The sequence below is a fragment of the Nyctereutes procyonoides genome, unplaced genomic scaffold, assembly GCF_905146905.1.
Source record: "Nyctereutes procyonoides isolate TBG_1078 unplaced genomic scaffold, NYPRO_anot_genome, whole genome shotgun sequence".
NCBI lineage: Eukaryota > Metazoa > Chordata > Mammalia > Carnivora > Canidae > Nyctereutes > Nyctereutes procyonoides.
The window spans coordinates 101,667-129,406 of NW_026575018.1; the positions used below are offsets into that span (position 1 = coordinate 101,667).

The window sequence follows — 27,740 nt, forward strand, 5'->3', positions numbered from 1 at the left end:
AGGATGCTCTGCATCACCAGTCATGAGGGAAATGCAAATCAAAACCACAGGAGATAGCACTTCACACCCACTAGAATGGCTATCATTAAAAACACAGACAACTACTACTGGTGAGACTGAGAGCAAAGAGGAAACTTTATACGCTATCGGTAAGTGCATACTGCCTCCGGAAAAGCCTAGCAGTTCCTCGAAAAGTTGAACACATTTACCCTATGACCCAGCAATTCCACCTTAGGGGATACACATACCCCAAGGCAAGTGAAAATACACATTCACACAAACACTTGCCCACAGCAGCATTTTGCAAAAGAGCCAAAAAGTGGAAACAACCTAGAGCCCATTAACTGGTGAATAAACAAAATGTGGTGTATCCACACCATGGAATATCATGCAGCCATAAAAAGGAGAAATAGCTGATACGTGCTCTAACATGAAAGAACTCTGATAATATCATGGTAAGGGAAAGAAGCTAGACCCAAAAGGCTAGTATTGTAGGATTCCATCAATATGAAATGTCCAGAATAGGCAAATTCATAGAGATAAAAAGTAGATCTTGCCAGCGGGAGGAAGAAAGAATAGGGAGGGACAGCTAGTGGATACAAGGTTTCATTTTGGGGTGATGAAAATGTTCTGGAATTAGTAGTGATGGTTGTATAAGTCTGTGAATATGTTAAAAACCCTGGATCATAGCTCAGCTCATGTCTTGATCTCAGGATCAGGAGTTCAAACCCTTGTGCTAGGTGTGGAGCCTACTTAAAACACCCTGTATCAAATCATTTAAAAGGATGATTTTCACGGAATTTGAATTGTATTCCAATAAAGCTATTTTTTTAAAAAGAAAAAAACCTGCCTGCCTTATCAGACTCTCAAAATTCTAAGGAAAATGCCAACTAGCTACTTCTGTACCACAAGAATGCAAAAATAATTTTCCAAGTGCTAGTAGATAAATGAAGTGGACAGCAGACAAAATACCCACATTTTGAATGGTAAAGCCATGATACCACCTTCAAAATTCCCTCCCACCCAGTCAATCCTTGCTGCTTCCTAAACGACTATGACTCACTACCAGAGCTCTGCTCAGGGAGCCATCACAGGTGGAAAACCTCAGCTGGAGTATTAGCCTCCTGCAGAAAACAAATTCTCAGGATTTGGAAAGAGCAGGGTTTTTTTTTTCTTCTTCTTCTTCTTCTTCTTTTGCGTAATTATTTAATAAGGCCGTGGAAAGCAGGGTTCCCCACTGCCAGCCATTCAAAAATTAAGAATAAGCCAGAAGGCAGGACAAAATGTCACCACAATGGGGAGAAATAAATTAGATTAAGATGAAGATCTAATTGATTAAGATCTAATCTAAGATCTAGGCTGCTTTTAGAATCACAGCATGCTATTTCTGGAAAAAGTCTTTCCAGTGGAAAGGTTGGAGACTATATGTTTCAATTTTAGATTAAAATTAGTTGAAGATCACTGAGAGCAGATATAAATGCCCAATGCGCCCCCCACCTCCTTTGCCCCGCTACCAGTATGCTGGTTGTGCCTGGACCATAGCATGTCCCCTAGACCAGCAAAGATGTAGTTAACTGGGAAGTCCGAAAGTCTAATGGGGCCTGGATTCTAACCGACATCAAAGAGATTCCAGTTGTTCCCCTTGTGCAATAAACTTCTTTCACCCAACATCATTCACACTTTCAGAGTGCAAAGTTCACTCTGATATTGGTGGCTTTCTCACTTTGTAGCTTTTTTGGCAAGTGCCCCTTGGCCTGGTTGTTCATTAATATATAATCAGAACATTAAGAGCATTGTTTCACCTTCTAGGGAGCCTGTGGCCAATTTAATAAAGCTGACACTGTCCTAGTGTGGAGGAACCACCTTGCAACTGGCAGAGAATTCAGATGCACAAACAGGGCGGGGGGGGGGGGCGGGGGGGATACGGGATACGGGCCCGCATGTCCGCTCAAAAACACACACAGTTAAGTATTTCACAAGATGTTTTTGATATTCCTCCATGGCAAAGAGGTAAGATTAAAATGCTTATCTCACTGCAGAAACTGACCTGGTACTTCTTTCCTTTTAATCCTTTCAACAGCAAATTACTTCTTACCTTTAAGACCCTTCCAGGGGGATCCCTGGGTGGCGCAGCGGTTTGGCACCTGCCTGTGGCCCAGGGCGCGATCCTGGAGACCCGGGATCGAATCCCACATCGGGCTCCCGGTGCATGGAGCCTGCTTCTCCCTCTGCCTGTGTCTCTCTCTGTGTATCATAAATAAATAAAAATCCTAATTGTTTTCCCCAATGCTACCACTACTAATACAAGTTTTTATCACATGCGACTTTACAGGTCTTCGCTTTACAAGCTGGGCACTTCACAAGTGTTCTCCCATGTAGTAATACTCCCAAGAAGCTTGCAAGGTATTGTTACACTTAACAGGGGAGAGAGGAAGGCTCTGAGGGGTCTTGGGGCTCGCTCAAAGTCACGTAGAGACTGGACCCAGGGCGGGTCGGAAGGAAGGACCCGTGGGAACCTAAACACCATAGCCTGGCTTCCAACCCCGACTTCTGCAGCATCCCATCCTTTCTGCGTCCCCCTCCCTTGCTTTGCCCTTGGAATCTCTTCTGTGACCCAAGATGAACATATATGTCATAAATCACTGAGAAAAAGAGATGGCTTAGGATGGCTCTCGATTTGGGTGTTATTTGGGTAGGACAGCCCTCCCCGTGCAGGGTATTCTTTCCGATGAGGCCCCTGAGAGCTCATTCCCAAACCGAGCAGGGACAGGCCCTCGCTCGGCCCGTACCCCAGGGCGGCACTGCTCCCGGGGGCTGCTTAGCCCCTGCCACCGCCCCGCGGTGCAGGAGTCTTTGCTGTTAAAAGGCAGTGAAAAAGCTAGGTCCCTTTTAGGTTGAAGACCTGAGCCCCCCTCCAGCCATGTGTCTTCTTTCCTGTGCCTATAGTTTTCCCTTGTGTCTTAAAAAGTTGGCTCCAAAGTTTAAGGGGATCTCAAAGTTCCCAGGGATCCCAGGTGGGGGGGTGGTGTACCAGGGGACCCAGGGTCTGCAGAGATGCTGGCAGTCCCGGGTCCAGGACCCACACCAGTGCGCGCAGGCTGGCGCATGGACACATCCCCATATTTCTCCTTATATCAGATAAACTAAAATTTATCCCGAAGACTGCAGTGAGAGATGAAGAGGGACACTATCTCATACTTAAAGGATCTATCCAGCAAGAGGACTTAACAGTCCTCAATACATATGCCCCGAATGTGGGAGCTGCCAAATATTTAAAACCAATTAATAACCAAAGAGAAGAAATACTGAGATAATAATACACTTATACTCGGTGACTTCAATCTAGCTCTTTCTACCCTCGACAGGTCTTCTAAACACAACATCTCCAAAGAAACGAGAGCTTTAAATGATACACTGGACCAGATGGATTTCACAGATATCTACAGAACTTTACATCCAAACTCAACTGAATACACATTCTTCTCAAGTGCACATGGAACTTTCTGCAGAATAGACCACATCCTGGGTCACAAATCGGGTCTGAACCGGTACCAAAAGATTGGGATCGTCCCCTGCATATTCTCAGACCATAACGCCTTGAAATTAGAACTCAATCACAAGAAGAAGTTTGGAAGGACCTCAAACGCGTGGAGGTTAAGGACCATCCTGCTAAAAGATGAAAGGGTCAACCAGGAAATTAAGGAAGAATTAAAAAGATTCATGGAAACTAATGAGAATGAAGATACGACCGTTCAAAATCTTTGGGATGCAGCGCAAGCAGTCCTATATACATATATATTTAAATATATATATATATATATTTTAAAAGGTTAAACAAACAACCTGACTACTCTTTGTCCCTCCAATGCTACTTATTCTCAGCCCTGTGTTTTGGATAACTGCTTTGTACCCAATTCACGTTGCCTCTCAATTTTTAAATTAACCTGATTGTCTGATGCCATCAGCCAGCTCCAGCCTAATCATTGTTAAGGCAGGGTTGTAGGGGAGGACCCTCCCTCTTTTTCCCAGTTTTCTGCCTATTGGAATGAGGTTCCCGATTTATCAAGATTACTGGGGAAACTGCAGTATGAATGGTGTGATCCGAAGAAGGAGCCGGGTGACTTATCAGGAACGGCAGGTTCTCTCCCTGCTGCCCATTCCCCAGCATGCTCCCCCCAGCAAACCACTTTCCCAGCCCGCCCCCCCCACTGGATGCCCACTGCCCATGGGGCTGCCCATTGCCCATCAGCTGGCTCTACTCCAGGCAGATTGGGCACCTCCCACCACCACACTAGGTCCTGAGAAACTAAGTTGTTTGTCTTTCCAGCCTTTGAGATCATTTACCCGTTAACCACCTGACAATGGCGCAACTTTGTCACAAAGGCCACCCAACATTGGGTGTTTTACATTGACTTCTGAGTCAGGTAGTCAGTGGCCATTCCACAGTGCTTTCATCCTGAAATAGTGTCATTAAGAAGGTCACAGTTTATAAAAACAACACAACACTGAAAGGATTTCTAACTCCACCTCCCTCACCTTCACCTGATCCAGGACTCTCAGTTAAGGCGGCTTGTTCTGGAAGAGCTGCAGTTCCCAACAAGGGCTGTTCGCCTGGTCATCTCCCGAGTAATGATCAGGACCACAGGGTTGAAGAGTTGTCTGGACAAATTTTGAAAACCTCGGCCTCCACTCTGCCATTCCTTTGCGTGTCACTTCTTTTTGTTCCCTAACAACACCCTCAGGTCGGCCTGGCACATCTCCTGTGTGGCTTCCCAGCCAAAGCGTGGCCAACAGGATTCAACCTGAATTCCAGTCCAGGCACCTGAACTCTCTTGCCGGGCTGTTCGAGTCATAAAGAGGATACCTCCTCGGCGGTGTTCGACCAGCCTCAGGCCCTTGGCAGAGACCCAGGCAAGGTCAGGTGGGAGGGAGGGGAGTCCTTCACCTCGACACAGTTTGCTCAGATGCTCTTATCCCCCTGGCATGGAACAATCCAGCTGAGAAGTCTGAGTACAGAGAGATGCTGACTGGAGAAACGTGGATGGATAGCTCCTAGGGTAGGACACGCTAACGTGGGGGACTATAGGGAAAGCCACAACTCTGACATGAGAGACACACAGAGAGAGGCAGAGACACAGGCAGAGGGAGAAGCAGGCTGCCTGTGGGGAGCGTGATGCAGGACTAGACCCCAGGACTCCAGGATCAGGCCTGGGCTGAAGGCTAACACTCAACCGCTGAGCTATCTGGGCATCCCTGCCATGTCTCTTCTATGTGATTCTGTTTAAACTCATTTTAACAATCACATTTTTCAAAGTCCCATCTTCTAAATTGTTAACCACTTTAAATTTTACCATTTTCCTTAATTTGTGAATAATAAATATTTTCAAAACAAATTCTAACATGCCCGTGTTTCATGCCATAACTATCATTTGAATATAACGAGCATTTATTTTTTTATAATGAGCATTTAAAAGGAGGTTGATTCAATATCAATTAAAAACTTATTTAAATCTAGTTATAGCCCTTTAATCGAAAAATTCCAGAAATCTAGATGCCAAAATTTTACAACGTAAAGATATAACCTTTTAGTTACACCTTGTTCCAATTTGGAATTCATGGAATGAGCCCACTTTGATATTATCCCTGTACTATCATCTACTACTTAACTAGGAAAATAAAAAACAAATTTACAATGATTTCAGAGTGTTATGAAAATCTTTTCTGAAAAAGAAAATACAAGACACGGGTATTTTATTTATGAGCACAAAATAAGCCAACTTCCCAAGACGTCTACTTCACCTTAGTCTAAGGCTACTCTACTCAAGTTTTTGCTCCTCGACAGCCGCTTACACCATTTCATCAACTGAGCTGCCCCAGACCTACAGCAGGAAACACAAGGAGGACATCCTCCCCCAGATTCTCACCACTTCCTTTTAGCCTCTGCTTAGTCTGTTACATCAGGGATTTTACCAAATACTGCACATCTACACCTATTTTTAAGACCATTCTCTGCCAGTTAAGTCCACCTCGTAGGTACACACACCTACAGAGTATGATGTTTCCCCTACACGTCTCTTCCAATTGCTGAATGGACTTCTTAATAAAATTGTGTCTTCTTCTCAGAATTCCATTTGTTTTTCAAAGTACTCAGAAGGCCCCTTTTGGGACTGCACCTATATACTTCTCTGTCCCTTCTGGTTATACTCGCTTTTCAGCAACTTTAAAGCAATTTCAAATGTTATTTCTTATCCTTATCTTTAAAAACTGATTTGGAAATGAACTGTTGGGACATGATCCATGTGTACCTTGTGGGCTCTCTAGAATTTTATATTAAAATATAGAAAATCTCAAATGATATACTAATGGGAAATTGATAACATGTAAATATTTAATATTATAGACTATTATGTCAAACGTTTAATAAGGTCAGGACCATGGCAAACATTGGCAAACGTTTCTCCAGGTGAGAATATGCCTCTGAGTTAAACTGACCCAGATTTTAACATCAGTGCCATTACTTTTAGTATGTGAACATGAATAAGTGCTTTAACTCTCTCTGTTTTGGGTTATTCACCAAAAAAGTGCATAACACCTAGTTTACAGGGCTGGAGGCTAGGTCAATGCACCTTGCATGATACCTGTCACAGAGGGTGATGTAAATCGAGCTATTATCATCTGATGACAAGTTTAGCAGAAAATCTATCATGAGAATATGGTAGTATACGAATATATGGTCCTTCATTCTTACTCATTGACGCCTTCTTCACATAAATAATGTGAAATATTTGCTAGACAGTTGGGAACCAGGGTTTTTGCAAATATGAAAAATAAAGGAAAATTAAGGATGTGTGACTAAGAAGCAAAGCAAGTGACAATATCAGACATAGCTCTACAGTAAATTCCCTTATACAGGTGTTTAGTTAAAACTGGCACTTTCCAGTTAAGTTGACACTATCACTTTCTAACTATTTCCTTAGAGAGATCTCACAAGCAGGTACCCCTGGATTCAATTTGTGCCACACACTGTGCTGGTCTACTTTTCATGTATTATCTTTCATAGATCTGAAAAACTACCCTTTGGAATGGGTATCACTTTACTATTTTTTAGGATTTATTATTTTAGAGAGAGAGTGTGTGTGAACGAGTGCAGGGGATTGGAGGGCCTGAGAGAAAGGGAGAATTAGAATCTCAAGCAAATTCCCTGCTGAGCGGGGAGCCAGAGGCAGGGCTTGCTCTCAGACCCCAAAGATCATGACCTGAGCTGGAATGATGAAACTGAACCTCCAAGCATCCTTATTTTTACTATTTTATAACTAAATCCAATGCACAAAATGTAAAAGGTCTTGAGAAAATTCATAGCTAATAAAATTATGGAACCACAAATTTTGCAAAAATCCCCTCAGAACCCTGAAATCTTTCTTAGAAATATAAAAGCTTTTTTTTTAAAAAAATAAGCTTACATGGCTTAATATAGAATGAATTTTAATGCTAATTAGATACTAACACAACTCAGATTTGATAAATTTTCCTGTGCTTTTTAATTGTTTTTCTTCTGTTCAAAAACAGCACTTAAGTAGCACAATTACAAAATGTAATCAACATTATTTACTCATTTTTTATTACACCCGAGCTCAAATTCAGTATTAATCTTGGCTACATTTCGTTCCCATGCCTCAACATATCTTCACTGTAATAGATAGCTTGTTGGTGAGATGCTCGAATCAACTTTTCATTCTGATTTCAAATCCATAACAGAGAAAACAATGTCCACATATCCCCATGTGTATCCCACATATGTCTTTTAATAGCCAGGATCTAAATCCTAGGTTTCTGGAGATATGATTAGAGATTTATAATCGAACTCAAAACTAAAGGATACAATCATAATTCAGGACAGGCAATCTAGACTGTCCTAGTCCTTCTTTGATGCAATTTGCTCAAAACCACCATGGACATATGCAAAAACTGTCAATATTAACTGTAAGTGTATGTGAGATGACACAACCAAGTCACAGCATGGACCGGATCAGACAACCAGCACTCAGCCTCCAGTCCCCCACACAAGCCACACTGAAACATGCCACCTCACGTGAGGACTCCTCTCTCGCTCCCACCAGCACATTCTATCCTGACCCACAGACCATCAGCCCCAAATCTGAGGGTAATGAGACAAAGGTGTATCATCCTATTTAAACATCAACCCCATTTGAATTTGGGAACACTGTAGTAACCAGAGTAGTAAAATGACTACAAGAATAGGGCAATTGGAATAAATGAGATGCCTTTCTCAGCCCCCCTATCATAACCCTTATGGAATATTGTTTTCTCTCGAAACACTTTTCTTTGCATCACTCTGTAGCTCGTCCCTTTCTTTATACACATTGTGGACAACTGTACAGTAACCAATCTCTTCTAAAAGCAAAGCTCATATACTACTCATATCTTTTTAATGCCAAGCAAATACATACCCCATTAAAACTTAAAATTCCTCCGCTACCAACATGAGAATTTCCATTCAAGTAGTGAGTATGGTATTTGATCGACGTAACCACAATGCAGTAAGAGCAGCCCTCAATCCCGACTGAGGACATCCCGGTATAAAAGGTACACGAACCCCACTTCTTTCCCTGTGGAATAAATACTATGTGTGACCAGCACACTTCAGGAGCATGCAGTCTTCAAAATAACACATAATCTTGAGAAATAAAAGGCATCATTTGAACCAGTACAAGAAGTACACTATGCTTTCAGACCAGAGGGCAAGGACAATTTTTAAAAAGCCTCATAGTGAGCAATGAGCTTCCCAGCACTAACATAAAGAGGAAAACTCACTTATAGAGGGTACGTGCTGGTCCTTAAGACCAAAATGACAGGTCGTTTCAGAAAAGCACAACCCTTCCTGGAATTAAGACCATAGAGAAACCGGCCCCTGAAACTCACTGGAAGATCTGACCTATTTTCATGAGCAGTAACCTGAACACTATATTAATAATAAAGATATGCATTTTATAAAGTTACTTCTTTAAACATCTTTAAGTGTCATTCATTACCACAAAAACAAGCAAGTCCATTCCACCTTAGAAAACAAAAGCAAAAAAAAAAGCAAAAAAAGCAAAAAAAAAAAAAAGCAAAAAGAAAACAAAAGCAAAAAAAAAAAAATAAAATAAAATAAAAATAAAAGAAAACAAAAGCAAGGCAGGGAGGGCAAGGGGCTCTCTTGCGACAGTGTTAATGGAAGGGTGGGTGGAAGCACATGAGGAAAGAAACGGAAGGAATATACCCTCAGAACAGCATGGTCAACCACTGCACAGAGGTCCAGAGGCCAGAGCCTCCCTGCAGCTCCTGAACACTGCTGAAGGAGGAACGGGCCGCCACTGATCCACAGAAGCTGCAGAGCCAGAGGCAGGCAGGAGCCTGAAGAGGGATTTCCATCTCCTTGGGGATGAGCCCTGAGAATTAAATCTAACTAGGTCCAAATCTCTTGCCAAAAAAGTAAGTTGGAAACTTCAATCAATAAATGAAGATCTGAAAACTTGGACTTCTAGATCACTGACACCTCTGTCCACTTTCACCCGGAAAATTCATCAAGATACAGTTAAAAAATACTCACTTCAGTAAGAAAACACTTGTCAGGAAGCAACAATAGAACATTTGAATTACCCATTTAATTGAGAAATATTTCCCAGACACTGACAAAATACCTTTCATGGAAAATATGTACTTCTCTCTGTAGGCACATTAGTAAATTGTCAGTTCAAATCAGTAACATAGAAAAGGAAATTTTCTAAAACTAATAAGTAACCTTGGTTTTAGATGAATTGATGTGACGTCTATCTCTCCACATAGAAGTGATAACTTAGCAGGGCTCTATGTCTGCTCAATCCTACTTGTTCACAATAAAACTGTGGCAAATGATGAGAAGATGCTAATTCTGTTCTACCCTGGATACTGTCTGCAGATGTAGAAATGGGAAAAGACAGAAAAAAGTCCTGAGCTCATGCAATAGTGAGGCAATAAAATATGACAACCTCTCACTCCTTAAAATAAGCAAGCTGAGGTGTAAAGAAGATATGTTTTCCTCCATTTTGGCTCGAGAGTTATTTCTGGTATAAATGTTTTTTTTTTTTACAATACAAAGGAGCCTATAAACACTCTATTTTTCTTAAAATGGGACATCATTACAAAAAAGGACAGACAATAAAAAATATTGCTAACCATTAGGGTAAGAGAAGAAATGAGCAGGGAAGACCAATGTGCAGTGGGCGAGTCATGGTGACAGTGAGCCTGAGGCCAGCAGGAATAAAGTGACCGACCAGTTTCGCCAAGAACACTCCACAGATATCACACGATGGTCACACAACACAGAGTAAAATATCTCAATGCATCCATGAGAATAAGGTACCCATTTCAGTGGTACAACAGAAAACGGTATTTACCCTACAGGCATTCATAAGGAATAAACACTGAGGAGGATTACAAACCTTTATTTTTTTGAGTAGACTCCATGTCCAGCACCCAGCATGGAGCCTAATGTGGGGCTTGAACTCAAGACCCTGAGATCAAGAGCAGAAAGAAGCAAGAGTCTGAGGCTTAATCCACTGAGCTCCACCCCCAGCCATTCCCCAGGCACCCTGATGATGATCCTCTAATACAGAGAATGAAAGCAATGATGACAACTTCACCCAAGGAACATAGTTCTTTCAAATGGACAATCAAGTGACAATAACAGGAGTTAATCTCATACTCTTCTAATAGGAAAAACTTGAATCTCTTTAGATAAGTGTAATTCAGAATTTTTTATAAACGACCTTATCCTCTCATTTATTTTGTATTGTCCTCTCATTTAAAGGTGATGTAAGTTTATGGGGTGCCTGGGTGGCTCAGTCGGTGAAGCGTTTCCCTTTGGCTCTGGTCATGATCCCAGGTTCCTGGGATCCAGCCCCACTTGGGACTCCCTGCTCAGTGGGGAGCCTGCTTCTCCCTCTCCCACTACCCCTCTTCCCTGCTATACTCTCTCTCTCTGATTAGCAAAATCTTTCAATAAATAAATGTCATTGAAGTTTCTCATCAACCCAAATTACTGTTAGCAAACTTGCAAAGACAACTGCATGTGCACATCGATATGTTTTTCTCTAGGAATGTTTAGGTTTGGGACACTTTCATGTTTTCAAAAAAAATATGTTTCCATCTACACCAAAAAGCAGGTAACAATGATGCTTTCATAAAATTTTAACATTTCAATATAAGCATTTCTGGAAAAGGAGAGAAAGGAAAGGAGACAAGCAAGACCCTGAAGCCCTATAGGGTCTCATGTCTGGTCCTCTGGGCCTAATAGCTTACAGCAAACCAGAAACATGTACTTCTATTGCACAGTTGGTCTCAGTAACACCTGGTATGGAGAAAAATGTGGGGGGCAAGATTTGACTTATCAATAAGATCCAAGATACTATGAAAAGGAAGACGCCTAATCACAAATTCCAAGCGTCTGGTTAAAAAGAGACAGAGCCAGCACCACTGGAAAGAGCTCAGGGATCTGAAACAGGCCTACGGAAAACTGGTTCACTGAATAAAAGCCCTGATCAATCCTGGGTTCACCCTGGGGCCTAAAGACTCCCCATGTCAACCATCACACACTATCTGAGTTTTACACGACCTGAGTAGATGCCGCCCAAATTGCTTCCTTAAGCAAATACTAAGGTTTTTATCTAGATATTCATTAATTAACAACTTGAAGAAACGGGTACATTTTTTCTTTTACATTCTGGCTGAAGCTTTTTATTCTTTTTATTTTTATTTTTTTTTTTTTGGCTGAAGCTTTTTAAGATTTTTTGTATTGGAGTTCAACTTGCCAACATATGGCATAATACCCAGTGCTCATCCTGCCAAGTGCCCCCTTCAGTTCCCATCACCCAGTCACCCCCCTACCCACTCCCGCCCACTTCCATTTCCACTACCCTTTGTTTGATTCCCAGAGCTGGGTGCCTCTCATGTTTTGTCACCCTCACTATTAATTCACTCAGAAATAGGTACATTTCCTTTGCTGTGAAATTATTTAGCTCTTAGACTCTCCGACACATAGATCCAATTTAAAATCATCTAGTGGGAAAGGTGGTTGGGGTGTAAAAGCGCCCCTGAGACGCTGTCAGGGCAGATAACTTTGCTGCACTGCTAATGACAATGCAGAGTGACTATTGAGATCATGCACATGAAAGCAACAAAATCATAGTATTATAAAAAATGTTCTGCTTCCACTTCCTTATACACTCATGAAACAAAACTTTGACAAGTGTCAAATTAGCATTTAAGTAATAAAGAATTAGTGAATTTGAACAATAATGCATTCAGGTATGTTCAACACATAGACTTTGGCTCAAACTAAATATAATGCTGCAAAAGGACCAGACATCAACAGTCAGGAGTAGGCATCCATAACGCTCAATTCTTTAACAAAATAGTCACATCGAAACTGACCTGCTGGGGATCCCCGGGTGGCGCAGCGGTTTGGCGCCTGCCTTTGGCCCAGGGCGCGATCCTGGAGACCCGGGATCGAATCCCACATCGGGCTCCCGGTGCATGGAGCCTGCTTCTCCCTCTGCCTGTGTCTCTGCCTCTCTCTCTCTCTGTGACTATCAGAAATAAATAAAAATTAAAAAAAAACTAACCTGCTGAAGAGCATCCTGTGCCTTCAAAGAAGAGACAAGTGAAACTGATTTTAAACATAGAAAATGTTGGTAAGAGCATTTGATGTCTTTTCAAAAAGGGAATGAGACTTTTGCAAGTCAGGAAGAGGTCCTAAGCTGTAGACTTGTAGAACAAACTACATCATTACTGACATCTTGGAAACATAGTAAGAACCTAAAGTTTCCAGGAGTCTCTGTGGAGTTTCAGATACCACCTTAGAGCATGGGGCATGGGGGAAATATCCTCTGTCTTTGAAGGAAAGAGAGGAATGTTCACTAGCTCCGAGTTATACATTTTGCAGATTCAAAAGTTTTAGAGGTAGCCGTACTCCCCTGATAGATGACTTTGCTCCATTTCTGCTCACCTAGTAGAATTCAGTCTATGGTAAGAAGCTAATTACGATACAGGAGCAGGGAAAAAAGAAAGCCGGAAGGTGAGGACATGATCCTTGCGGTGTCATTTTTCATGACCTGGCAACTATGGTATTATTTCGAGGATGACACAAGATGCTATTTTTTTTTTTTTTTTTAGTGTCAGCAGTGTTCACTTCTGCAGTAAGAATTTGAGACTCCTGCTTTACAGACTCAAAAAATACAGGAAGAAATAGACCAAGTTCACTTTTACATCATTATTTTCGCTCATTCAAACACACGTGCAGAGGTCAGTCCACTCCAGGGAAACCTTTCTACTGTCTCAATGCTATTTCACAATTCCAAAGTCAAATTCAAAGTCCTTCAAGTCGTGGCGAATATTTTTAGATCGGATTTTTGGAATTACAAGGACATTGAATGTTTGTGGTAGATTGGTGTGAAATGTCCCATTCAACAATGCAGAGCCACAAACGCAAAGCATGATGGACTGATTTGATGAACATCCTGGAAGTCACATCATTAAACAAGGCCTAAAAGGCAAATATGATCGTATTTGTCCCGGTTTTCAAAATGAGTGAAATGACCTTTCTCTTGGGGTGCCGCCTCCATGTTTGCCTAGTAAAGGGTGTTTGAATGCTTCTTCATTACAGAAGCAACCCTAAAGGAAGAAAGAAGAATAATCATAGAACTGAAACACGACTCTCTGCTAAAAATTTCCGTAAAGTATCTTGAAACAGGCACTTATATGTGGATATAAGACGAGAATGCACCTTAGTACAGCGGCACTCCTGGTAAACAAGAGGCTGGTCTACAGATCAAAGGTGCGGTCATACCTAGAATCAGAGAAAATAACTGTTCAAATTAACGGTCTGAGTCCAGTAATGCTGCCCAGGGGAGTGGGGAGGCCTGGAGGGGGAAGGAGGGGGCAGGGGGAAGGAGGAAGAGTGAAGGGCCTTGGCTGGGCTCTTCTTGCCCAGCACCTGGCCCCTGGCCCTCAAGCCACCTGCTCCAAGCCCTGCCCTGGTGCTGGACGGTGCCTCCTCCACCCCTCAGGGCATGCGTTGATGGGACCCGCACCCTCCCTGAGCCTCCTGGGCACCCTGGCTGCCCAACGGGTCTGGGCCCGAGGCATCCCACCACCAGCTCAGTCCTGAGGAGCTCAGAGGCCCCCAATACTCCTGCTGGGTGAGGCAGGAAGCCTCTCTCCACCCCAGGATGGGGGCTCTGGGAAAGCTCAGCCTGCCCCTTCCCCTCATAGGGAGAGTCGTCCCAGGCCCCCCGGCACCCGAGAAAGAGGCAAGGACCGCTGCGCTGGGAGCTGCACCCACAGCTGCGGACCCAGGACCCAGGGTAGGCCCATGGCCCCTGGTCTACCACCCCAGAGCTCACCCTCACGCAAACCCGGCTCGGTCTCTACCTCCCAGTCTCTCGGTGTCTCCCTCCCTGACTTGGTTTCTTCCCCCATCTGTGTCTCTCCTCCCATCTCTGTCTCTCCCCCATCTCGGTCTCTCCCTCCCTGTCTCATTCCCTGTCTCTGTCTCTCTCTCCCATCTCCATCTCTCCCTCCCTGTCTTGGTCTCTCCCTCCCTGTCTCTGACTCTCCCTCCATTTCTCTGTCTTTTCTCTTGTCTGTATCTCTCCCTCCCTGTCTCTGACTCTCCCTCTCTGTCTCTGTCTCACCCTCCTTGTCCCTGTGTCTCCATCTGTCTCCCTGGCTCTCCTCCCTGTCTCTCCATCTCTGTCTCATGGTCTCTGTCTTTCCCCCCGTCTGACTCTCCTTTCTTGTCTTTCTCTCTCCCTCCCTCTCTCAGTCTCCCTCCTTGTCTCCTTCCTCCCTCCCTGTCTCACTGTCTCTCCCTCTGTCTCTCTGTGTCTCCCCCATCTTCTCTCTCCCTCCTGGTCTGTGTGTCCCTCCCTGTCTCTGACTGTCTCTGTCTCCCTTCCTGTCTCTCGGTCTCTCCCTGTCTCTTGGTCTCTCCCTCCCCATCTCTTGGTGTCCCATCCCTGTCTTTGTGTCTCCCCCCACCTTGGTCTCTCACCCCCATCATCTCAGTATCTCCTCCCTGTCTCCATCTCTTCCTCCCTGACTCTGTGTCTCCTTCCCTGTCTGTCTCCCCCTCCCTGTCCCTCTGACCTTCCCTCCTTGTTTCGGTCTCTCCATCCCTGTCTCTTGCTCTGTCACTTCATGTCTCTGTCACTCAATCCATGTCTCTCATTCTCCCCTTCCCTATCTCTGTCTCTCCCTCCCTGTGTGTGACTCTCCTCCTCTGTCTCCCTGTCTGCATCTCTCCCTCTGTCTCCCCATCTTTCCCTCCCTGTCTCTCTGTTCCTCCACCCTGTCTCTATATCCCTCCCCGTCCGTGTCTCCCTCCCTGTCTCTGTCTCTCCCTCACACTCTTTGGTCTCTCGATCCCTGTTGTGGTGTATCCCTCCTATGTCGGTGTCTCCCTCGCTGTCTCTCCCTGTCTCTGTGTCTCCCTTCCTGTCTCTCAGTCTCTCCCTTTTCTCCCTCCCTGTCTCATTCTCTCCATCCTGTCCCCACCTTGGTCTCTCCCTGTCTCTGACACTCCCTCTCTCTGTCTCTTGGGCTCTCCCCCATTTCTCCATCCCCCATCTCAGTCTCTCCCTTCCTGTCTCTCTGTCTCTTCCTCAGTGTCTCTTGGTCTGTCCTTCCCTCTTTTGTGTCTCTCCCCATGTCTGGGTCTCTCACCCCTGTTGTCTTGGTCTCTCCTCCCTGTCTGGGTCTCTCCATCCATGTCTCTCTGTGTCTCCCTCCCTGTCTCTGTCTCGCCCTCCCTGTCTTGGGCTCTACCTCCTTGTCTCTGTCTCTCCCTCCCTGCTGTGTCTCCCTCCCTGTCTCTAGCTTGCCCATCTCGTCTCTCTCTCCTGTATCTGTGTCTCCCTCCCTGTCTCTCAGTCTCTCCCTCCATCTCAGTCTCACCTCCGCCGTCTCTGTCTCTCCCTCCCTCTCTCTGTCTCCCTCACTGTGTCTCGGTCTCCTTCCCTGTCTCTGTCTCTCTCTACATTTCTCAGTCTCCCTCCCTGTCTTGGTCTCCCTCTCTATCTCTGTCTCTCCCTCCTGGTCTCCTTGTCTTTCCCTCACTGTCTCTGTCTCTCCCTCCCTGTCTCAAGGTCTCTCCATCTCTCTCTCAGTCTCTGCCTCCCTAACCCTATCTCTGTGTCTCCCTACTTGTTTCTGACTCTCTCTCCCATCTCTATCTCTCTCCCCTGTCTCTGTGTCTCCCTCTCAGTCTCTCATCCCATCTCAGTCTGTCCCCCTTCTGTCTCTCCCTCCTTTCTGTCTCTCCCTCCCTGTGTCTCTGACTCTCCTTCCCTGTCTCTCTCTCCCTCCCTCTCTCAGTCTCCCTCACTTCCTCTAACTCTCCCTCCCTGTCTCTCTGTCTCTTACTCCCTATTGCTGTGTCTTCCTCCCTGTCTCTGTCATCTCTGTCTCCCTCTCTGTCTCTCAGTCTCTCCCTCCATGTCTCTGAGTCTTTCCCTCCCCATCTCTCTCTCTCCCTCCTGTATCAGTCTCCCTATGTCTCAGTCTCCCTCCCTCCTGTCTCCCCCTCCCTGTCTCTGTCTCACCCTATCTCTGTCTCTCCCTGTGTCTACATCTCCCTCCATGTCTCTCTCTCCCTGTCTCTGTGTCTCCCTTCCTGTCTCAGTCTCTCCTCCCTGTCTGGTCACTCCCTCCCAGTCTCTGTCTCTCCCTCCAGTCTCTCTGTGTCTCCCTCCCTATCTCTCAGTCTCTCCCTCCCTGTCTCCATCTCTCCCTCCCTGTCTTTGTCTCCCTCACTCTGTCTCGGTCTCCTACCCTGCCTCTATCTCTCCCTCACTGTCTCTGTCTCTCCCTACATTTCTCAGTCTCCATCCCTTTCTGTCTCCCTCCCTGTCTCCCTGTCTCTCCCTTGCAGTCTCTCGGCTCCCCCCGTGTCTATCTCTCCCTCGCTGTCTCCCTCCTTGTCCCTCCCTGTGCCTGTCCCTCCATTCTCGGTCTCACCTTCCCTGTCTCTCGGTCTCTCCCCCTATCTCTCAGCCTCTCTGTCCCTCTCTCCATCTCTTCCTCACTAACTCTCAGTCTCTCCTTCCTTGTATTTGTGTGTCCCTCCCTGCCTGCTCCCTTCCCTGTATCTCTGTGTCTCTGCCCCCGTCTCTATCTCCCCTCCCTGTCTCCATATCTCCCTCCCTGTCTTGGTCTGTCCGCCCCAGATTCGGGTTCTCTCCGCTGTCTCCGTTTCTCCCTCTTGTCTCTCCCTCACGTTCTCTGTCTCTCCCTCCCTGTCTCTCTAACTCTCCTTCCCTGTCTGTCTCTCCCTCCCTGTCTCGGTCTCCCCTCCTGTCTCCTGGCCTCCCTCCCTGTCTATGTCTCTCAGTCCATGTCTCTACCTCTCCCTCCCTGTCTGTCCCTAGCATCTCTCCCTGTCTCTCCCCCGGTCTCTATCTCTCCCTCCCTGTCTGTGGCTCCCTCCCTGTGTCTGCCTGTCCCTCTGTCTCCTGTCTCTCCCTCCCTGTCTGGGTCTGCCTTCCTGCCTCTTGGTCTCCCTTGGGGGGCACCTTTGTCATTTCCCAAGCAAAAGTCCACTTTCCCTTCCTTTGGCTCGAGTGGCGCTCAGCCTAGCGCTCCCCTCTCCCTGGCCTGTGTGACCTTGGAGGGTCACCAAAGTGCCCGGGCCCTCTGGCCCGATCCCCCGCCGCGAAGACCCTGCCCTTGCGCTCTAGCCCTGGCTGCCCGCGGGGCACCTACCACGCAGCCCCCTGCCGGGCAAGGCTGACGCTAGGAGACCTCGGCATCCCGACGTGCCCAGACCCTGAGAAGCGGGGTGCATGAGCTCTGGCTGAGACTGCAGGGATGCAGATGGACGGGGTGCGCATCTCCAGGGAGCCTGCAGTGGCAGTGGCCCGCAGGAGCCTCCGATCCCAGCCTGGGGGCCGCCGGCCGAGGGACACCGCACCCCGACCCATCTCACAGGCCAAAACCTACGTCACTGGGACCCCCGTGATGGCTCCGAGGGGCACGTGGCCCTGAGGAGGGCCAAGCAGAGCTTCAGGGGGCTGGTCCTGACCTCGAAGGGCCCAGGGCGCAGGGGTGGCCACCCTGATGGGGGGCTCGGGACACCAGGCACCACCCGCCTGCCACCCCCCGAAGGCCAAGCATGCACCTGCGGGCCTTGCAGCGCCTCCCAGGGCCTCCTGGGGTGGGGACCCGGGGCAGCGACTCGCTGGACACGCACGCGTGCAGCTGCCCCCCCGGCAGCATTAACTCTTCCAGCTGCCAGCGCGGCACTGGGCAGAAGGCGGCTCCCCTGGGCGAGGCCCTGTCCAGGGGCGCTGGTGCTGGGAGCCCCTCCCGGGAAGGGCGCCAGTGGGCTCTGGCCTGGGCGCCCTGTCGGATGGGGCCCGGGGTGACGCAGGCCTGGGAGCCCGTGCTAAGGCGGGGCCTACACCAGTGTTAAGCTATCACTAATATGATGGTTTAGAACGCACTAAATACGATTATTTTTAGCAAACTATTTTACATCAGGATTTTGTTTTAAACAGAAAGACGTCTCCTTCCCTTCCTTCGACTTTTTCTTACATCCTTCTGTAAAGTTTCATATTTTTTGTGTCCCTTCCACATGCCTTCTTAAGATTTATATGTATTTTGTAGTTTGTGTTAATAGTTTATGACATTATTATGAATGGATCTGATTTTTCCCATCCCATTTCCTAACCGGTTATTGATGTAGAAAAGGAAAATGATCTTCCTTGTGTTACTTTTATAATGGCAATTGCACACCTTAAAAAAATATTATCACTATGAGTACAACAAAATGTTCTTTCTGCACTCAGTAATGTCTCCTGTTGGCACGAAGATAACATCAAGCCACGTCTACTTTAGAGATATAACATGGTTTATTTCTTCTTGTCACAAAGAGATGACAGGAAATTCTTAGTCATGCAGCGTATTCTGGAAAGGCAGGTGGTAGAGGAAAGGATCCTCAATGATCTCTAGGGTTTTACTAAAGTCCCAGGGAGCCATATTCTGCCTAGAAAACTTGACGAACTTTGGCATTAGTGAGAATTGGTTGCTGCAGGGATGTTCTCTGACCATGTTCATGCAGTTCATTTGAGGATGAACTCCTTTCCTGCCTCGGGCACTACAATCTTTCACGTTATTTCCCAAAGCCACGAGCCTTGGTATTCAGCTCCCAGGAGCTACAAATCACATCATCAAACATCTGGCCTTCCTCTGGGGCTCTGTAGAGTTTTGGGCTCAAAGTTTTGCCATTTCTATGACATACAGCTATAAAGCCCACTTCTCTTGAGAAAGTTTTCCATGTTGGGCTACTTGTCCTTTTGAAATTACAGCAATAAACTCTCTGAAACAGGGCAGCCCGGTGGCTCAGCGGTTCAGCGTCGCCTGCAGCTCAGGGCGTGATCCTGGAGACCTGGGATCGAGTCCCGCGTCGGCTCCCTGCATGGAGCCTGCTTCTCCCTCTGCCTCTCTCTCTCTCTCTCTCTGTGTCTCTCATGAAGAACTAAATAAAGTCTTTTAAAAATACTTTACTTTCTTCATGTAAAATTTGCTTCCAAAATTTGAGATTTTTTAAGACAGAACTATCTTTAAATTATCTAACGTGTATACAGTGACTGTGGGGAAATATTTTTTAAAGATTTTATTTTATTTTATTTTATTTTATTTTATTTTATTTTATTTTATTTTATTTTATTTTATTTTATTTTGAGAAATCAGGTGCAGACTGGAGGGAGAGACATGCACACTTCATGCTGAGTATGGAGCACAGCAAAGGGCTTGTTCTCAAGACCCTGAGATCATGACCTGAGCCAAAAGCAAACGTCAGATGCCCAACTGACCGAGCCACCCCGTCATGCCAGAGAGATTGTTCACTTTAACGGAGGGCCCCTGAGTAAACAACTTTCAAGCAAGTAAAGTCACTAAGTAAAACTAACTTTAGATCTGCTTAATCATCATTTTTCCTTTACTTAAAGAATTAGAGGACATTTACTGGACTTCACCCCACACCATTGTTACGTTATTGTACTTATTATTGATTATCATTGACAAAACACAGTTAAAGAATAAATGCAGACGGTCTGGGGTGTGAGAATGAAACGAACTTTATTTCCTCATAAAATATGTATCATAACATAATATTTCCTTTCATATGTATTTCTGGTTGCCTATCCAAAACTCTGCTGCAAGGATAAATTGAAATACCCCTTTGCTGCCTAAGAAATTAAGATCAGAATATGTTGGTCTCTCCCAAAGGAGTCACAAAAGAAGAAAGTTTCTCTTTATTCTTAAAGAGTTTATTTATTCATTCGTGAGAGACACAGAGAGAGGCAGAGACACAGGCAGAGGGAGAAGCAGGCTCCATGCAGGGAGCCCGACCTGGGCCTCGATGCAGGGTCTCCAGGATTACATCCTGGTGCCGAAAGCAGCATTAAACCGCTGAGCCACCGGGCTGCCCCTACTTTCTGTTTTTTTTTTTAATATTTTATTTATTTATTTATTCATGACACACAGAGAGACAGAGACACAGGCTGAGGGAGAAGCAGGCTCCATGCAGGGAGCCCGACGTGGGACTCGATCCCGGGACCCCGGGGTCACACCCTGGGCCAAAGGCAGCATCAAACCGCCGAGCCACCGGGCTGCCCCTACTTTCTGTTTTTAATCCAGAGCCTCTGTGGTCCTCATGGGGTTTGGCTCTGGAGCCGAGGTATCTTAATCACTTACTTATACTTCATCTCTCTCTGGAGGACTATTTCCCAGAAGGTGAGGGAAGCCTCAATGCTGCAATTATTTAAAAAACCCCACTGTTATGCCAAACCAAAGCCAGTATGGTTGACTGCTGCTGATATTCTGGTAGATCCTCTGAGATTCCAGATGGCTCAGGACCTCCTCTACTTCCATATCCAAGACAATCCACTTTACCTCCTTAAAGGCATTCGGCCTCCAAGAACGCAGGACAGAGAGTATCCTGCGGGTTGATTCCTCGGGTTCCCTCTGCATGACTATAGACTATAACTCCTAGAACTGTTTCAGTACTAGTGAAGCCTCATTTGGAGAATTCACTTTGTGTCTCTTCCACAAAGGACTATAGAATCGTTCAAGAAATTTACCAATAAGAAAGGGACAGTTATTTAAACAGAGAAATAGGGGAAATTAGTCCAGTTTCGCTATGAGAAGAACGAAACCTGGGATGACAAATATGCATCTGGAAAATTTTGGGGGAAAGGGATTCATATTACCTTGACGTTGTGGTTATACAGCACTTTTAGCATAGGCATTAATTAACTTTATCCTTTCTAGAATTAAAGCAATAACAAGAGAGAAGCATTAGAGTTCTGCTGCTTTATTGCCAGGATCTGAAAAGTCACCAAATAATAAAAGGCAAGAGTAACGCTTCAAGCATGTGAGCTTTGATAAATATCATAGATTAACCACTTGTTTATTGGTCACTCTGGGAAAAACACTCCCTTTTCAGGTCCTCGGGCAAAAATTTGTTAACATTATAGTGAGTTTGATAGGAATAAATCCGGAAAGTTAAAATGACCAGTGTCCTTGCCTCTAGGCAGGATTAAAAGCAAATGCATAAATTATTTTCAAGAAATAGTCATGACCACTTCAGGCTCCCTTTTCATGGACGAAGTACCATATGCTTCCTTTGACCTAAGTATAGTCGCTTAAAGTCGCTCTTGTATAATACTGATACCAGCAGGCTGGCCCTGAGGATCTAGGGTGGGTGGGGAGTGGGTGGGTGTGTGCCACAGGACCAGCCTAGAGGGTTTCTCTGTCCCTATATAGACAGAGAGTGTCTGGGAGACTCAGAAAAAGGTCACGAGTCTCATCTTTGGATCTGAGGATTTTTTTTTAATTTTTTTTCTTTTTTTCTTAATTTTTATTTATTTATGATAGTCACACACACACACACACACACACACAGAGAGAGAGAGAGAGAGAGAGAGAGGCAGAGACATAGGCAGAGGGAGAAGCAGGCTCCATGCACCGGGAGCCTGACGTGGGATTCGATCCCGGGTCTCCAGGATCGCGCCCTGGGCCAAAGGAAGGTGCCAAACCAATGCACCACCCAGGGATCCCATGGATCTGAGGATTTTATCGAGGGTGGTGATCTGCTGGTTGTGTCCTCTCAGACAACTAGGAACTTGTCAGAACAAAAACAAGGGCCCAGGTATTATTCCTTGGAACCAGGGTCTCTTGGCACAAAAATGCCTGGTTCTGGTGGTCTGGAACATACGACAGCTTCCTGAGATCATTCTCACCAGGCCTTCCCTTACATGTTATTTATTCCAGTGAATCACTAACTCCTTTTCCCTTTTACACAAGAGAGATGGGCTGTTTCCATTACAAGGCGTGTGTAAAGTAAGGGGTGGGGGGTGCACGTCCAAGAAAGAATAGAAGCAGGAAACGAAGCAAAGTAACAAAACAAAACGGGTTTTTCTCTCATGGGTTCCTTTCAGTTTCCTTGCTTCAATACAGTTATTTGCAGATTCAATTTTTGATGGAGCTGGTGAGTAATAAAAACAAAACAATAAGACCCCATGCCATTTTTCCATCGGTCATCTTTCTCTGACAAAACATTATACTTGTTTGAGATTTCTTTATTCTTTCTAGACTTTTAACAGTTCTCTGATTCTTCCCTCAAATCAGAATGGTTTATTTCAATAAGCCCATTTTTTTTATTACTAATTTTCAAGCTAGTTAGCACTGAGTGGTTCGGCGTGCATTGTGGAATTAGTGCAGAAAGATATCATAAAATCAACAAGAGTCGATATTTGTCAAGTGCTTCTTGTGTCACGAATGGTGCTAAGCTACTTACAGGCATTATCTAGGTGTATACCCTCATGAAAACGTTGCCAGGTAGATTGTTTGCATCCCTCCTCTACATGAGGATACAGTGGAATAGTGACCTGCCATATATTTACACGAAGTCATACAAGAATGTAGGCAAGTGACATCCCAGTGGGACGGGGTCCAGGGGAATGGCAGGGAAACAATTCCCTCGAGGCAGAACCAAGGGGACAGAAGTTTGTTGACTACACTGCAAGGGAGCAGGGGTCAGGACAGCAAAGGAAAGACTGCCTGCCACCGGCCGACTGGTGATGGGGCGACACAGTTACAGGGCGGAGTGAGAGCGTATGGGGATGTACGGAATTCTCTGTTTTTTTCTTAACTTTGCCTGGTTGTAAGTAGTCCATTGGTCAGTTAGGTCTTATGGCTTAAAGAGCCTGTTAGGGTCAGCTCAGGGTCACCTCGGACATGCTTGCCTTGCTCAAGCTTCCATTACTCAAGCCTGTTGCCCAAAACCAGCCTCTACACATAAGTCACTTGTCTAAGGTGCCATCTAGAAAATGAGAGAAGCAGCACAGAAACTTGCCACTATTTAAAGCTGATCCCATGCTAACAACTGCTGTAGTTGTTAATAATAATAAGTCCATAATTTTCTCTGACGCTGCATGCTCGATGATCATTCAACACATATCTACATAATAAATAGCTATCAATTGCCGATTGCAGACACAAAGGTTATGCTGAAGATATGCGGGGGACAAGCTGAAGTTTTGATCTTAAGGAAGAAACTATTAATACTTAATATGAATATAAATATCACAATAATAACCAGTCTCCTTGAGGGCATGTTGTATGCAAACGTATTTCAACCCAGGCTGAAAAACTGGGGAATTCATTGTGAGATAAGAAACTTCGACTAGACTGTATGATAGAAGCACCACCGCGGAAGGCACTGGAATGGCTTGTCATCAGAGGCGGTCTCGCAGTGATGAAGAAGGCTCGTATTCTGAGTCTGGCTTATTAGCTTTGAATCCCCATTCTGACCCTCGTTAGTAGGAGGCTTTCAACAGATGCCACCACAGCAGATGCCTCAGTTTTCTCATCTGGAAACCAGGGAATACAACAGTGCTCACCTTATCTGACTGTTGTATGAGTTAAATGAGCTTCTCTGGAAGCATTTAGAAAAGTATCTGGCATATAAAGTGCCACCTGTTTGCTTGCTATTATCGCTATTACTGTCATCTATGCAGAACCACCCATAATAGGTCCCTAGAGGGGAGAAGGGGGGACAATCCCTGTTCACAACTTGAGTTGAGCTGTCTAGTCGACGAGGTATAATGACTGTGAAAGTCATATCCCGGGTAAATATAAAAGCATCATCAGTCCCTCATATGTATCTTGTTCAGTATCTTTTTCTAAAGTAGCTCTTCCATCTAGACTAGCTGTAGGCCTCTTCCAAGAAAAATTCATAAGCTGCAGGCTGAGAAAACGGAGGGAAAATGTCTTTATGAAAGTGCTCTGGAGGCCCGTCTGGAGAGAAATCCTATCGTGTGAGTCTCCATGATTTCTGTGTTTGTTTCCGGACAACTTTGGTCTTAGTGAGTAAATAACTTACATCAGAATGCAAAGTTCCCATTATCCACAAAAAGTAATTGTACCTCTTAAGTTTTTTAAAAGAATTTTATGTATGTATGTATGTATATTTTTGAGAGAGAGAGAGAGAGCAAGTGGAGGGAAGGGGAGGGACGAGCAGACGGCCCACAGAGCGTGGAACCCAACTTGGGGCTCAGTCTCACAACCGTGAGATCATAGCCTGAGCCCAAATCCTGAGATGGATTGTTAACTGGCAAAACCACCCAGGACCCCCTTTCAAGTGCTTTTTAAATTTAATGACTTTCTCTACATCTGCCAGAGTGTCATACAAATTAGTTTCAAAGTTAAGTTTTTCCCATCATGGGTTACTGAATCTCCTAAAATCTCCAAACTCAGGCTCCATCCAGAATTATTTCCCAAATGTCATTTATCATTTGTGCTCTCTTGCAAACTTTGTTTCACGACATTGAATTCATCGCAGAAATCGTGAGTCAGAAACGTACACGGAAGAGACGTTTGCAAATGTGTAAGGCATTTGAGTGGAACCGCAATGCGTTAGACACGGAAGAAAGAGGTCTAATTCCACTGCTTATAGAAAATACAGACATAAAACGAGCCTCTGTTTTCATCATGAGTTGCAATTGGCTTAAATTTAAATTCAAATCACAGTGATTTACAAGGTTAATAGACAATGACCATAGAAAAACTTTACGAATCCTAATACTGTAAGAGATTATTTGTAGGTAGGCTCAAAGCCCAGGTTCATCTGTGTATTTTTCCCTGTGCCTCTCACCGGTCTCTGCCATGGGTGACAGGGGAACCAGCAATGGCTCAGAAGTGACTGACTTCATTCCTGCAGGCTTCAGGGTCTCCTGCGAGCTCCACATTCTCCTCTTCCTGCTCTTCCCGCCTGTGTATGCCATGATCCTGCTGGGGACTGTTGGGATGGTGGCTGTTACCCTGAGTGACCCCAGGCTGAACACACCGACGTATTTCCTCCTGGGCCACCTCTCCTTCACTGACCTCTTCCGTTCCTCTGTGGTTGCGCCCAAGGCTATGATCAACTTCTGGTCTGAGGGCAAGTCCATCTCCTTTGCAGGCGTGTGACCCAGCTCTTTCTCTGTGCCCTCTTCATTGTGGCTGAGGGGTTTCTCCTGGCTGCCATGGCTTAGGACCGCTTCATTGCCATGTGCAACTCACTCCTCTACTCTGTCCAGATCTCAACGCGCCTCTGCATTCAGTGGGTGGCTGGTTCCCATTTCTGTGTCTGCATCAGCTCGGTTCTTCAGACGAGTATGACGTTGACGTTGTCCTTTTGTGCTTCCCGAGCCATCGACCACTTTTACTGTGATGACCGTCCACTTCAAGGGATTACTTGCTCTGATCTCTACTTTCATAGGATGGTTTCCCTTCCCTTAGGCAGCATTATTATTTTGCCCACCATCATTGTCATTCTCGTGTCCTATATGTATATTGTGTCCACAGTTCTAAAGACAAGATCCACCGAGGGACGTAAGAAAGCCTTCTCCACTTGCAGCTCTCACCTAGGAGTCGTGAGCGTCCTGTATGGTGCCATCATTTTTATGTATTTCATCCCTGACAGATTCCCTGAGCGGAGTAAAGTGGCTCCTTATGTTATACGTGAGTCACTCTCATGTTGAATCCTTTGATTGACTCCCAGAGAAACAAAGATGTCAAAGAGGCTCTGAGAAAGATCCTCGGGAAAAATATTTTTATTTAATTCTATCTTAACAGTGATATCACTGAAACATCTGGATATTATGACAATTTGGGAAGGCAGCGATGCAAAGAATGCATCCAATGACTTTGAAATACTTAATTTCAAAAAGTTTATTTGTTGAATCCCATAGCCTTACAGCTGAAGAATACATTTGGATGATTTTCGCCTGCCTGCTGATTTGGAAGTGGAATGGCTTTCTCTGTACTTCATCTTTATTGGGTAATGATCACGGTGTCTGCATATTTCAAGTTCGGGAAAATATATTCCAGCTTTGTTGCTGGTACTCTGAGGATGATGTTTGGTTTGTATTGTTTATCTTGAGCCAGTGACCAGTGTTACACAATATGGATATAATTGGTAGAAGTAACAAAGTCTGATATGATAAGAAGAAAGACTAAAATATCAGATTTACTGAAATAATCTCTGAGTGCTGTGGGAGAGAATCAGATACTTGGCAGTGCACACAGTCCTAAGGGTGGCAGTTGATTCACTCTTAATTGTCTAGAGACTCAATGAATGACACACATATTTCACAGTTTTCCATGGCTTAGATAATTATTTTTTTAATAAATTAATTTTTATTGGTGTTCAATTTACCAACATACAGAATAACACCCAGTGCTCATCCCGTCAAGTGTCCCCCTCAGTGCCCGTCACCCATTCACCCCCACCCCCTGCCCTCCTCCCCCTCCACCACCCCTAGTTCGTTTCCCAGAGTTAGGAGCCTTTATGTTCTGTTTCCCTTTCTGATATCTCCCACACATTTCTTCTCCCTTCCCTTATATTCCCTTTCACTATTATTTATATTTCCCAAATGAATGAGAACATACACTGTTTGTCCTTCTCCGATTGACTTACTTCACTCAGCATAATACCCTCCAGCTCCATCCACGTCGAAGCAAGTGGTGGGTATTGGTCATTTCTAATGGCTGAGGAATATTCCATTGTATACATAAACCACATCTTCTTTATCCATTCATCTTTCGATGGGCACCGAGGCTCCTTCCACAGTTTGGCTATTGTGGACATGGCTGCTAGAAACATCGGGGTGCAGGTGTCCCGGCGTTTCATTGCATCTGAATCTATGTCTTCCTCTGTGAGATTTCTCTTCATGTCTTTTGCCCATTTCATGATTGGATTGTTTGTTTCTTTGCTGTTGAGTTTAATAAGTTCTTTATAGATCTTGGAAACTAGCCCTTTATCTGATACGTCATTTGCAAATATCTTCTCCCATCCTGTAGGTTGTCTTTGAGTTCTGTTGACTGTATCCTTTGCTGTGCAAAAGCTTCTTATCTTGATGAAGTCCCAATAGTTCATTTTTGCTTTTGTTTCTTTTGCTTTCGTGGATGTATCTTGTAAGAAGTAACTGTGGCCGAGTTCAAAAAGGGTGTTGCCTGTGTTCTCCTCTAGGATTTTGATGGAATCTTGTCTCACATTTAGATCTTTCATCCATTTTGAGTTTATCTTTGTGTCTGGTGCAAGAGAGTGGTCTAGTTTCATTCTTCTGCATGTGGATGTCCAATTTTCCCAGCACCAT

The 27,740-nt window shown here is 45.0% G+C and overlaps 1 pseudogene; it reads left to right on the forward strand.

Annotated features, from left to right (window-relative positions):
- Positions 1-20,620: 20,620 nt before the first annotated feature.
- Positions 20,621-26,203, forward strand: LOC129520995 (olfactory receptor 9K2-like; annotated as a pseudogene).
- The last annotated feature ends 1,537 nt before the right edge of the window (positions 26,204-27,740 follow it).